Source organism: Vicugna pacos, chromosome 8 (genome assembly GCF_048564905.1).
Source record: "Vicugna pacos chromosome 8, VicPac4, whole genome shotgun sequence".
Taxonomy (NCBI): domain Eukaryota; kingdom Metazoa; phylum Chordata; class Mammalia; order Artiodactyla; family Camelidae; genus Vicugna; species Vicugna pacos.
In genome coordinates, this window is record NC_132994.1 from 24,486,159 (window position 1) to 24,501,261 (window position 15,103).

Below are 15,103 nucleotides of genomic sequence, written 5' to 3' on the forward strand. Positions count from 1 at the left end.
TGGATAAAATATATGTATAACTAAGGACATATCAATTTCAAATCATGTCATATCATATCTTCTAGTATAATAATTACTAACCTGCATTCCAAGCATAAGTATATTTTAAGTCCTCACGACCTTGGTGTTTGTTAGTGGTCCAAAGTGCTCCTTACTCCCTGTCTCCTGCAGCAACTCAGCGAGTAGGAGAGCCTGCATGTGTCAGGGCCAAAAGTTTCTCTTCATCACCCTGAGTCTGTTCTCTGAAGTTCACAAGGGTCTGTATCATATTCCTGCAAGGAAGAAGGATCAGGACAAGTCATCCAAGCCAGCTACTTAAGAGGGACGGGAAGAAGAGGAAAGTTCAGCCTGTGAAAGTACTCAGACAGTGAAAATAACCAAGGAGCTATGTAGCAGCAAGTGCGCGTCAGACTCTGCTCCCACAGCCCTTGTTTCCTTCCAGCCTCGGCCAAGATGCGGACTCAGGGAGATGACCTTTAAACCATCTGGCCCAGAATCCTCCCCACAGAAAATGCTCCAAAAGCATTCATTATTCCCCTTCCTCCCCTTTCTTCCATACTTGGCCTTGTACTTTTAGTTTCAGGATTCTTATTTCCATTTGTATCTAATATAAAGAGCAAACCAACGTATTATACTGTGAGAAAAATAATTATTCCTTTTCCATGATTATGCAAAAGAAATTCGTCACAGCTAAAGCATCCATGTTGATTGCATGAGAGAGACCTGTGTGGCCAAGCGTGGAGTTCTGACATCAGTCCACTTGAGTTCCAGTACTGTTGCACCATTTGCCCGCTTTATGACTTTGGGCAAATTGCTTAACCTCTCTGTGCTTCATATTCCTTTCCTCTAAAACTGGAATAATAGCTCGTAGGCTTGTTGATGAGAACAGGCATATAAAACCCTTAATACTGTGCCTGTATATGGTTTTTATTTTATTTTATTTTATTTTTTTATTTATTTTATTTTATTTTATTTTATTTTATTTTATTTTATTTTATTTTATTTTATTTTATTTTATTACTATTCTTAGTGTGAAGGAGGTTCAAGCTCTCAGCCTGACCAAGGGGCCCTCCAGTGTCCGACCCCTGCTCACCTGCTTACCGCGGCTGTCTCTTGCCTTCATCACACTGCCTATCTCCCTGCTGCACTAATGCCAGGTTCCTTTTCAGTCCCAGACTTGAACTGCATTATCCCTGTCCTCCTTATCGTTACTCATGCCGCGCTGCCTCGTCGTCTTGCAACGTTCACTTTGCACAGCCTGTTTTCTATTAAGCTTCAGCCAAGTGAGGCCGAGTGCCGTTACGTTTGTGCCCCTAGCCAGACGTTTTGTGCCAAGTTCTTCATTTCCCCTTTCTTCCCTTCCTCCTCTTGACTATGAACCCTTCAAGGGCAGGAGAGTATTGTAGTCACCCTTCTAGCCACAGCACCTAGCAGCTGTTAGATAGAACACATTTAGAAATAAATTTATGTGGATTAAAAAGGTGTAAGGACCCAGTCTGGTAATTCTGGAGCCGTAAGATTCTGTTTAAAGTGCAGCCATGGGGATTGGCTCGATGACCAGCAGCAGATTTCATTTATACTATGAACTGCATAAAGTAATTGTCTCTGTTCAAAATTCAATGTCCTTTAATCACATCTGGTGAATTGAATTAAGGAACTTACTCTTATTAGTGGAATTCAGTTTCAAACATAGCTGACATGGTTCTAACCACATCACTCAGAGACCTTTAAAGTTTTTTCTTTATAAGAAAAGTAATGCTTCATTTGACTATTTTCCGGTTCTCTCACTTATAAAAATTGTATCGTGTTTTTCCTAATCATTTAAACTATCTTTAATCAGTTGATTCAGCTAATTTAAAAATATTATATAGGATGTGAAGGCGATCTGGCTGCGACATCTGTCACCCCATTGATCGCCAGGGTTGATTCGGCTGATCTGGCTGGCTAGGCGGGTGTCCCCTTCCTCCCTCACCGCTCCATGTGCGTCCCTCCCGAAGCTGCGCGCTCAGTCGAAGAGGACGACCATCCCCGATAGAGGAGGGCCGTTCTTCTCGGTCAAGGGTATACGAGTAGCTGCGCTCCCCTGCTAGAACCTCCAAACAAGCTCTCAAAAATATTATATAAAACAAATGTCTCCATATTTCTTTCCCTTTGGTGAATTTTACCCTGACTGAAGTACCCTATGTGAAATAACCTGTGTAATTCTTACTTTTCTAATTCAACCTTTGCTAAAGAAAAAAAGAAAACTGCTCCATCATGATGGCGCAAAAATGCCTTTGAGTTTGTGAAATGGTGAAATTAATGAATAGGATTTTATCTTTTATTCAAACATACCCGAAATCCAAACACTTCTCTTCATTGTCACTGCCCTCAAATTTACAGTCACCACAGTATCTCAACTCAGTGACTGCAGTACCCTTTGGAATCTACTGCTTCTGGACTTGCCTTCTACTACTCACAGGACATTTGACAGGATCTTTTAACATTTTAATCAGATCATGTTGGTCCTCTGGTCAAAACCTCCTGTCTCCATTGTATCATGAATAAAATCTGAACTCTTTGCAGTGGCCCATGTGGTCCAACATCACCTGGCCGTTGCCTGCTTATCCACCCCGCCTCCTGCCATCTTCCCCCACCGCACCCCCACCACTGGGGCCTGGGTCACTACACTACAGGCCCACAGTTGTTCCCCTACCTCCTCGACTGCGCTGTGCTTGCTCCTGTCCTGGCCCTTTGCACCTTGTGTCCCCTCTCCTTGTGATGCTCGGTGCTGAAGATGAGGCTGATTTCCTATCTTCAGTTCAAACATGATCTCCTCCCTGAGGCCCACCTTTCCTGACTGCCTCTGTTCAGGGTGACTCTCCAGTCCTGTTGCTGTGGCCACTCTCTGCTGATATCTCCCAACGCTTCCTCAGCTCTGTCTCTGCCTGGTGGCCCTGCTAATTCTGTTGGCCCAGGATCCTGGCGTTCAGGCCCATCAGAGTCCCTGCCGCTACACACATTGCTGCTTCCCTCTTCTGACACCTGCTTGAAGCTGAAAACTTCACAGACCTCTGTGGCTGAGTCGCTTTGCTCCCCCAAGGCCCACTTTTTCTCCATTCATTATCCATGCCACCCAATAACCTAGGGAGACCTGGGATTGGCAACCGGGCCTCTTCCAGCCGTGGGACCCTCATGATGCTACCAGGTCACCATCGAGTGCTGGCACGGGACACACAACTCAGCAAGCTCATCCCCAAATCATAAGCAAAACCCCTGAGAACTCCCTCCCCGTAGCTGGGAATTCCCAACCTAACTAGAAGTTTCTAAAGCTAAGTGCCCTAGAGGTTTGGCCTGGAACAGCTGGGGGCAGATCACAAGGGCTGCGCAGCCACTTTCCCTCCCACTGTGCTCTTCTTTCTGCCCCCTCGCCTGGCATTTCTCACAAGAAGAGACAAAGAAGGCCCCTAAAGCTCTTTCTGCATGATTTGAAACCCCTTTATGGAAAAATCTCATGGAAACCTAGTCATTTACGCTTGCTGACAAGCATCCAGATGATAAGTAAAAAAATAAATAAATAAGTAAAACAGTGAATCATCTCCATGTTTCACCTCAATGTTTCATCCTCACTAAGCCTCTGGATCCTGGCAAAACATCCAAATTATAGACTAATCCACCAACCCTGGCCTTTATGTGTAAGAGGGAACTAAAGGAATTTAGAAATGCTTCTCAAGACTGCCTGGCTTTAAGCCATACGTCAAAATAATGCTTTAAATAACAGAAACTGGGTGTCTTATTTCCACCTCTACCCGACGTCAGGCAGATGCTTTGACTGCTTTAGGAAGAAAAATAAGTATGTAGGAATGCAAAAGGGAAAAATGTATTTGTTTTATTTTTGCTTTTGTTTTGTGTGTGTGTGTGTGTGTGTGTGTGTGCTACAGACACAACTTATGTAAGTGGAAAACATGAAAAAGAAAGACCATGGGAAGTATTTAATAACAAGATATCTTATTCATGTCCTTAGAGTTGTAATTAAACCATTTATTCTTTAAAAAATATTTCTCTTACTGTACAGGCAGACCTCATTTTATTCACTTCATTTTATTGCACTTTGCAGATACTGAGTTTTTTACAAACTGACGGTTTGTAGAAACCCTGCCTCAAGCAAGGTTGTCAGTGCCATGTTTCCAACAGTATTGGCTCACTTCATGTGTCTGTGTCACATTTTGGTTATTCTCCCAATATTTCAAGCTTTTTCATTATTATTAGTTAGAATGATCTGTGATCAGTGATCTCTGATGATACCATTGCAAAAATATTGACTCACTGAAGGCTCAGATAATTGTTAACATTTTTTAGCTATAAAGTATTTTTAAATTAAGGTATGTACATTGTTTTTAAGATATAATGCCATTACACACTTAATAGTCTACAGTATAGTGTAAACATAACTTTTGTATGCACTGGGAAGCCAAAAAATTTCCGTGTTTCACTCTGTTGAAACCTTCACTTTATTACAGAGGTCCAGAGCATAACTGGCAATTTCTCTGAGGTCTGCCTATATATTGAAATGACTTATACAATTCAATAACATTTTCCTAAAAAATTAAAAGAAATCATAAATTAATGTAAGAAAAGGACACAATAAGACATAAAGATCTATGTTTGTAAGATATAATTTCCTTTTGTTTTCTTTTGGTTATTTAGTGACATATATAGTGCACCCAGCACATTTAACTAACATACTTTTTTTTTTCTCTCTCTCTATCCCATCAGGTTTAGAATGTAATAATTCAAGAATTTTATAATACCGTGGAATAGCTCAACAACTGTCTATGCTTCCCGTGATATGTTCTCTATATTGTAAGTATATATTTACTTTCCCAAGCTGGCTTGATTGTGAGAGAAATGTGTTCAATTAGAACTTATAAGTAACTCATATTGTTACTAAAATTCTAAAATTGTTACTAAAATAAACTAAAATTCATCCAAAGAACAGAATCGTTTTAGAAGTTTATCTTATATGAAGAGATGTTCTGTGAATTTAGATTTAACATTGTCTCAAAGCTAAAGCTTAATATGGTTACATCATGGTAAAATAAAATGCCCATGATGCTTAGTTTTATTTTTTATAAATATTATACTTAATATCCTTAAGATTTCTATACTATTCTTTATTTTTCTCAAAAAAACTTTGAATGTTGTACCTTGGAATTTTATGCTAAGGTATTAAAATTTCTTGAAATGTCTTTCTAAAAATATAATGTGTAATATCATTTCAAATTCAGGGCAACTTCTTTCTTTATTAGGTGTCTTGGAAAACTGGTTTTAGTTTTGGTGAGATAATACCTCTACCACTAAATCATCTATCTGTATCTGTCTTTGTGAGCGCACAATTTCATTGATAAGCTAAACAAAGAGAAGAAAAATCACCTTTGCTCAGTAAGGAAACCTCTAACTATTAATTTCACATTGCCGAGAAGTAAGGAGCAGAGTGAAAGGCTGGGGTTCTATGCTTTGTTTTTGAGTTAAGAAGTACTAAGCAGAAAGTACTAACTCATGGCAGTGGGAAGGAAGGGAGGCAGCCCAACCCCTTTTCCTCAGGAGAAAGTGAGCCGTGAACTGGAGACCCTCAGTAACTGGAAGTATCCCCCAAGTTTACAGCATGTTTAGGGCATCAGGAGATGCTGTTCCTTCACAGCACCTGATGCTGCCTGCAACACCCACCTTATACTCTCCATTCTTCCAGCCTTTTTCTTTGCCGATGCCCCTGAGGATATGAAATCCATCACAAGTGACTTGGAACTTGGAGAGCCTTGATCCTTCTCCAGGAAGGCAGGAGAGTGAGGGTGTCTGATTATTTCGTGGGAGTTGGCAGTAGTGGTAGACAGGTTATTAGTGTGCCATTTTGGAACACTGAATGCTTTTGGACATGAAATATAATTTAATATACAATATGTGGTTCTAAAGCAGGGCTGTCTAAAGAAAATGTAAAGTGAGGCACATGAGTAATTTAATTTTTCTTGCAGCTACATTTTCAAAAGTAAAAGAAGCTGGTATTATGCTGAGTTTTAATAATATATTTTATTTAACTTTATATATTCAAAAAACATTTTAACGTGATCAATGTAAAAATATTAATGAGACTTTTAACATCTTTTTCATATTAAGTCTTTAAAATCCAGTGTGTACTTAAGCACATCTCAATTTGGATACTAAATTTTTACTGATATATTTCACCTGTAGTTAGATTTCATAAAATTTGCAGTTGAAAAAACAGATTCACAAAACCAAGTTTTCCCATACAGACTTAAAAATAACTAAATTGAGTATCATCTTTTAATTTTAAATTCATCAGAATTAAGTCGAAACCTCTGTCACACCATTCACATTTCTAGTACTCAACCATCCCATGTGGATAGTAGCTACATGATTGGACAATTGTATTTCCAAGGACTATTGATACAATGCTATAATTCTGCTACCTAATGGATTTTGTAGGCCAATCTCAGCACACCAAAGGAACAGATTACTTTTAAAATTTTAATGAGAAAAAAATGTCAAATCCTACACCTCTGACTTGAAATGAAATTATGTAGAATCACCTATTTATGAGAAATTATGAATAAGAAAATATAGCAGGTCTAAACTCTCAAGCTGTAATACCTTGGAATTCGTTTGTTTTATTTGCTTCAGTGTGCATGCTCTTTTGTCACTAAAGGAATTAGCTAATCACAACCCTTCCTATTACAATGAGTGAATCAAAAGCAAAAAAATAAAGTTTTTAGAAATGGCTTTCTGAAAGACACTATTAAAAGGATGAAAATATAAGCCTCAGACTTGTAAATCACATATCTAGTAAAAGATTTGTATCTAGAATATATAAAAAGCCCTTCCTTAAAACTTAATTTTAAAAAAACCAAACAACCCAATTTAAAAATTGGTAATGGATCTGAACTTCACCAAAGAAGATATATGTTTGGTTAATAAGTGTGTGGGAAAATGTTCAACATGTTTAGTCATTAGGGAGATACATTTTAAGACTACAATGAGATACCAACAGAGACCTTTCAAAATGGATATATTTTTTAAAAATCTGACAATACCGACTGCTGATGAGCATGCAGAACCACAGAAATGTTAATTGATGAAGGAAATTCAAAATGGCACCACTTCTTTGGAAAACTGTTTGTCAGTTTCTTATAAAATTAAACATATACTTATCATGTGATCCAGCATTCTCACTCTTAGGTATTTCCCCAAGTGAATTTAAGACTTGAATTACATGAAAACCTATGTGTAATTTTTTACAACAATTTTATCTATAATTGTCAAAATGTCAAAGTAACAAAATACCCTTCAACTGATTAGAATGAGCAAACCCTAGTGTATCTATGCAATAGAACAGTACTAAACTAACAAAAATTTTTGATTCATGCACTATCATGAATGAATCTTAAATGCATTTTGCTAAGTAAAAGAAGAGAGACCCACATGACTAAATATTTTCTGGTTCTGTATGTATGAAATTCTAGAAAAGGCAAAATATAGAGGCAGGAAACAGATCAGTGGTTTAGAGATGCAGGGGGACTGACCACAAAGTGGATAAGGTGAGGGCATTTTGAGCGTGATGGAACTGTTCTGTGTGGTACTGCTGTGCTGGACAAATGACTGTGCACTCATCAAAACCCACAGAAATGTACAACACAGAGTGAGCTATGTAGTATGCTAATTAAAAATAAGGAAACAAATAGGATGCTGGAATATCCCAAGATGGAGTAGACTGTGACAAATGAAACTAACCAAATTACAAATGGAAGATATAACCTCACTGAAGTCCATGGGAGAAATGAATCTACCCTAAGTAACTCTGAGAAACGATGTTTTGGCAAAGACTAAAAAGAACAATGCTATAGAGAAAAATAACCATCATGGACAGACTCTATTTGATAATTATTTTTCCTCACAGGAGTACAGGTGAATTCTGAGACTACTTTGCATGTATACTAAGGTGAAACACATAGGTAAATAAATTGTTGACAGTGGAAGCTAGGTTTCTTATTGTCACATAAGCAAGGGGAGGTAGCTAAAATTAACCTTGTAGGGCTAGATTAGAGACAGTGAGATAAATGTGAACTCATTTTTATTTTAATATACATACAGATGGATATGAAAACAAATATAGGTATGTGTGTATATGTGGTATATATACACAACATTTATTAGCTTTACTTATGAAAAGATTCTAGAAGTAGTAACACCAGTAGCAATGAGTACACCTCACGCCCAGATTTTAGTTTAAATACCATTCTCCAATAAAAAAAAGGAACCAGGACTATCAGGAAAAATGGCTGATTCTAGCGTGAGGACTAGAAGATTACAAGATGAACTTGAAGTACTTTGAAGTGGCAGAAATTGAAATAGTGGCCAAAATTATCGAGGCATATCAAAAGAACACAGGAGCCAACCAGAAAGAGATTCCAGTGACCAAACTTCAAGCAACAAAATAAAAGTCCTATTAGATGATAACCTCAGGGATAAAATAGATATTGATGATCCACGCTGATATAAGTACATGATTGAATAGATAAATGAATGAGAGAAGAAAAAAGTCTTCCTTACAGAAAAATTTCAGTTCACCCACCTCACAGGAACTGAAGCTTAGTTCCTCTCCCCTTGAGGGTGGGCTAGACTTAGTTACTCGGAGTATGGCAGTGGGGAAGAAAGGTAACTTTTCTGTGGGGAAACGTAGCCACCTTTATTGAGTGATCAATGTTATCATCTCCAAGATGAGTCATGTTGACACCAAGTACCCTGGTATTATATGAGAATACTTTACTTCTCTGATATTCTTCCCCCAAACTAATCTTGAGAAAAAAATGGAACAAAGAAGGACAGACGACAAAATGCCTCACACTACTCTTCAAAAGTCTCAAGATCATGAAAGGAACTACTGAGAAACACAGCAAGGAGATATGAGACATTATGACTTAATGCAATATGGTCTCCTGGATGTGATCTTGAAACAGAAAATGGGCATTAATGGGAAACTGGTGAAATCTAAATAAAGCCTGTAGTTTAGTTAATATTATTGTACCAGTGTTCTTAGTTTTGACAACTGCACCGTAGTTATGTTAACAGTGAAGGGAACTCTCTGGGTATCCTTGCAGCTTCTCTGTAAATAGCAAATTACTAAAATGAAGAAATCTTTCCAATGAATTATAATACTTGGTTGGCAATAAATCAACTTTTAGAAAGAGACCTCTTATATGTAATCTTATCCTTTCCACCCCGGGATAGCTCCATTTTGCCTTTTTTTTTTTTTATTTACTCTAAGTCATTAAGAAACTCTGCTCTTTATATGCCATAAAAAATGTTCATCATGACTTAAAATTTGAGAATTATTAGATCTCTTCACGTGTATTTACATTTTTAACAATTCATACTGTTTGAAATGCAAAATTATGATTCAGTTTTCATTCTTTTATGGCTATTTGGTTCCATATCCTTGGTAATACTGTCTTGCTGATCATATCAGCAACAGTTTTTATTACATAAAGCTCTGTGTGTTCAGATCGATACCAAAGAAACCAATAAATGGCCAAAATAACTCCACTGCCTTGTTAAAATTAGGATCATTAAGGACGTGTGTCCTTCATCTAACACAATAATAATATTACATCATAAGGCTCAAATTCCTTTACACTTTTTTAAGAGTTTAAAGATTTCTTTACACACATCATCCTTACAGTAAGCAGGTAAAGTAGGAAATTCAAGTCACATTCCTTCTTTACAAATAAGAAAATAAGTCTCCAAGAGGTTAAGTGCTTTGCCTAGAGGCAGGCAGTTAGTAAGGACTGAGTATCTACATAGAATACACCTTGCTTAACTTAACCCTTTGGCTTTTGTACCACTTCGTAAAGTCCACATTGTATGGAAATATCCTTACTGGTTAAATTATGTTCTTGTTTCTCTTACCTTCCAGAGATGACCAAGCTCTTTTCCTTACTTTTAATGAAATTATAACATTTTATTTCATTAAAAAAAATTAGTCACATGTAAAGCCCAAAATCTTTCTGTTGAACTTTAAAATCTAGGCTACTGGATTAGAAATCACTGTCGCTAAATTATTTGTGTTGTATTAGACACAAGTATGCTTTCACTTTAAGGAAATCTATTATATAAGAATCAAAAAAGTCACAAAATACATAATCTGTGAAGTGGTTTTGTTTTATTATAAAATGATTGTCTCACAAAAGCACTTATCATGTATTTTCTTAGGTAACAGTCTTCCCTGGTGCAATTTCATCAGATTTATACCTAGTATTTAAGAAGAAATAGATTCATTTTATAAAGCAAAGCATACCTACCCTTGGACATTGTGATCCTTTTCTTCAGTGCTTGCATCACTATGTCTATCTGCTGCAATTTCTCTAAGTGAGAGTGATCTCATAATCCACAGGCAGTTTTAAAGTGGAGAAAATTTACAGCATACTCTCACTTAATAAATCAAGCTTTCTCCCTATTGCTTTCCAATCACAATGCAGACTTCTAGGGGAACTTACTTTATTAGGTAATTTGAAAATGCTTTATTAGGCTATTTGAAAAGCGTCTTGAATATGAGAGGATGATAAATAATAAAAGAAGATACACCAATTGAAAAACATGGTCTGTACCTTCAAATAATAGTACAGTAGGTACAGAAGACAAACACAAAATCGATTTGCTTCATCTTATGCTTCAATTTCATTTTGTTGTCAGTAGATGTAACTGGTATCCAGGTTCTTGTCACATCCCAGCAAGATTTCAGAGACAAGACACAGAGGTTAAGGAAGTTAAGTGAGGATTTATTAAGGGATGGATAGTACACTTTCAAGGGGAGAGCAGGCAGGCTCAGGTGAGCAGCTGCCCTGAGTTTTCTTTGGCAAGATGATTACATAGATTGCAAAAATGAATGGGCGGAATATTCATTAGGGACAGAAGGATTTGGGATCGTAGTCCCTGATTTTCATCCCAACTCCACCTCCCAGATTAGAGGAGGGATTTTTGTCCTTATTTAGTCTGGATTAGAAGTGTCATGGCATTGGTGTATGATGGGTACTTCTAACCTGCAAAGCTAGTTTTACTGAAATGAGACCGCAAAAGATTACACTTGATGCTGAAGATTCCTGCCTTTTCCCACCTTTGGAGGCTGCTGGTCACCTCAAAAGGTGTGACCACTTATCAGCCCAGAGGTTCCTGCTTTTCTTTCTCTGTCCAGGGATCCCTGGTGCTTACAGGATGTATGCTTTCCTGTATTTGGCCCATGCCCCTCCTTTCTGCCCAATTCCTGCCATTTGGCCCACCTCCCTCTTTCTCTGCTCATATCTAGCTATCTTCCTGCTCTAACAATTTGATAAGCGTTACAATGTATAAATATGCATTGAAAAAGAGATCCCCAAATCTACCTCTCTACCATATTTGAATGCTAAGAGTTCTCACTATTTTCTTTCTTCTAATCTAAACCCCTTTTACCATAGTAAAAGCTGTTTCATTTTTGTTGTTTTTGTTGTTGTTGTTGTTCAAGATATTATTCAGAAGAGTTCCTTCCTATAAGACCCGTCTCTTTTTGTGCTAAGCCTTCCCCCTGTATCACCTGATGAATAATAGATACTTCAAAACATTTGTGGTATTGAATTTCTAAATAAAATGCTATTGAGCTCATTTTTGAGTTAAGGAAACTAGGCTTAAGAGTTTAGGTAATTAGGAGTAATTACGGTAGTAAGGGTGGGGCCAGAATTGTGAGAGCCTCCAGGCTCCCAGTGTGCAATGGGACTATTCTGTATGCAGTAGGTATCTCAGATCCTGGATGGATGTGAAGACAGACGACCTGTTCTGATGGTATAGCTTCTGGATATCTTCCATATCATAGAAAATGTTTTATCCGAATATGGAAAGTGTGTTTATTTGAAGAAATCGAGAAACACATTTGTTGATAGAGAATCCTATGGAACTTGGATAATTTGGGAGAAAATTGAGGATACAGAGGATACTTTTACCCTCTGTGCCCAGGAGAACTTACTGCTTTATTTTGGTTACCCAAAAATAGCACTTTATTTTTACCTTGATAATAGCGTCAAAATCAACACCAATAGAAGACTGTTCCTATGATAATGGCTACTTTACATTCTCTTCTGTTCTTATTCCTTAATGATGTATCTTTATTTTGAATGTGCAGATATAAGCAGCCCTAAGTGTATGTTTCAAATAATATGCTCAGGGGAAAAAACCAGTTGACAAAGATCTCTGGAAAATCTGAATTTATTAGGTTCAAATTGGTCTTAAATTTTTATTTTTAGAGACTGTGATATCCCTGTAGTTAACATTATAAAGAGACAAGAAAACACTTCACTGTGAACCAGCTCCTCTAGGAAAAACACTGTGATGTGAATATTTATGTTATTAGGTATTTAGAATAAGTCGAAGCAGATAAACTTTTTCTAAACTTTTATTTAAAATCGTACATGTTAGCCCTGTGGAATTTCTAACCTTATAAAGCAAGCGATTATTCTGTAGATTTTTGAAGTTTAATTTTAATTATTTTTAACTATTTCTGTTCTAGTTCTCTTTCCTTTTCATTTTATGCTCCTATTAAATAATTAGTCTCCCCTTTCACTTTTTTATGTCCCACCACTTCTTTTTTTATTGAAGTATAGTTGATTTACAATATTGTATTAGTTTCAGGTGTACAACACAGTGATTCCGTATTCTTGTAGCTTATACTCCATTATAGATTATTACAAGATAATGCTATAATTCCCTGTGCTATATAGTTTATCCTTGTTGCTTACCTATTTTATACATAGTAGTGTATATCTGTTATCCCCATATCCTTAATTTGTCCTTTCCCTTTTGCCTCTCCCCTTTGGTAACCACAAGTTTGTTTTCTATGTTTGCCACCACTTCTTTTTAATTTATATTATTTTTGTACTCAAAACACTGTAGGACATTAATTAAATTTAAATTAATGTCATTTAAACCCAAAGAATGAATATAGCAATTTCTTCATTCTTATGTTTGGAATTTCATAGTCTATCTCAAAATAAATCTCTGTATTGCTAAAGGGTGGGGTCTGGCATATGCCCCTCCTCCGGTGTTATGAATACACAATATCATATCTTTATTGTGCTCAGAGTCGAGGCTGAAGATGGAAAACTGTCTCACATCATAAAGTGAAGGGAACTTATCCGTAAATCTTCAGGGAGGAGAAAATGAGTGATGTGCTGGGTAGCCAGAAGAATTTTAGGAAAGTAGTTGTCTGTGTTCAACACTAACTTGTGTGCTTTGCTGTGATAAAACACGTCTTCATCGAAAACTTCAGAAATTCCTGCCAACTATGTCTTAACTGAGAGTTTCAGGGGAAATCAAGAGATCAGGTTCCATAGTCAAAGCAATCAGAGGGGAGGGAACATTTATGGTTAAGACATGACTGGAATTAGGAAATCTCCAGTGTAAACATTCAGAGCACTATGTAATCAGGAGTTCATTAGACCCTTGGAATTCTCAGAAATCTTTTGGGACATTGGAATTTTTACAGAGCATGGAATAACCGGAAACCTCAAATACAGAGACTACGATATACGTCTATGTTACTTTTGTTATTACTCAAACATTAAAGCAATATTCAAAAACTCATAAACATGTATTTTAATCAGAATCCAGCCACCCCAGAAATTCACATAGTTTTTTGTTTTCTTTCATTTATAACCTACAGGCACATGCAATTTTACATAGTATAATTATTGTATGTTTTGATTTTGTACTCAATGCCAAGTCATAAACATTTTAACATACTTAACTCTTATCTTAGATATTTGAGTGTTGTCAGGTTTTACATATATAAACAACACTTCAGTTTAAATACCCGTATTTATCAAGCATTTTTGTCCTTATTTTGGATCTTTTTCCCTTACAGAGGAATTAGAATTCTGGCTTTAGAGTCAACCTCTAGATATTCAGAGTATACCAGGTATGTGGCTATGGAAAAGCTTTACATTTCCTAAGCCTTATTTTCATCAAATGAAAAATGGAAATAAAAATAGGATTTATACTGTAGAATTGTTAAAAGGATTAAATGCAAAAATATACAATATACAAGATTATGCAGAGTGTCTATTTGGGCAAATTCCTAGAAATTAAACTCGATATCAAGGCAAAGAATATGACTATATATATTCTTTCCAAAACTGTTGCACAAGTTGTTAACTTCCAGAGGATTTAGCTGCCAAAAGGATGAAAATTAGACTTTAATATCTTGAACAAAAAACCCACAAAGTTGAATGTATTACTAACTTAAGGAAGGGGGAACCATATTGGTGAGACAGGGACTCTTGGAGCAGAGAAGATTGCTGATATTATACAGTTTGTGGGCAGAGTGGCATTCAGTGATAGGCAGATTTTCAGATTAAAAAATAGATTCATATCATTTGTAGAAACATGGTTCCTCAGGTGAGATTGTCACTGATTAATTAACCTTTAGAACTGTGCTCTTTAGAGTGAGTCCTTTTCTGATCAACTGACTTTCAGAATTTAGAATTGTTACTAATGGGTTTGCAAATGCATGTTCACTGAAGCGCATTGCCATTAATTGATCAAGTTTGTGTAAAATCAGTTCTGATGATTTCTAGAATTTTCATTGATTGAGTTAGCAGATTTAAATCCAGTTCTGGTGACTACTTGGCTACCACAACTATAGAGAAGTTAGTCATTTCCTGGGAGTGTAGGAACAGTTTATTCTCAAGTTATATTTCAAACAGCCATATGAAAAAAATGTTCCAGGGGGAAAATGATGGAGAATGACATGAGGGGCTCTTGTAAGGAAGACCAGGAACTAACTAAAAGTTCACTTTTAATGCGATCGTCATCTGGTTGACAAATACTAACTATATCAGCATCACACAGTGAAATAAATGTGGAAAGTTAGTACTCATTGAAAGAAGAGTGGAACTCAGGTAAAAAGCTAAGTACATTTTATGTAAATTAATAAAGTTGTCAAAGAACACTTACTTCCTACTTCACTATCAAAAAATCATATAATTTTACATTTTGGTGAAATCATAAATACCGTCTTTTTATTAAACGTTTC

General features: G+C 36.5%; 1 protein-coding gene across 1 annotated transcript in view; it reads left to right on the forward strand.

Moving 5' to 3' along the window:
- FUT9 (fucosyltransferase 9) overlaps positions 1 to 15,103 on the forward strand; it is a 161,666-nt gene that overhangs the window by 79,409 nt on the left and 67,154 nt on the right. The window contains exon 2 of the mRNA XM_072966288.1: positions 4,756 to 4,842. The gene's annotated coding sequence lies outside the window, so the exon portion shown is untranslated. The remainder of the gene's footprint in view (positions 1 to 4,755; positions 4,843 to 15,103) is intronic.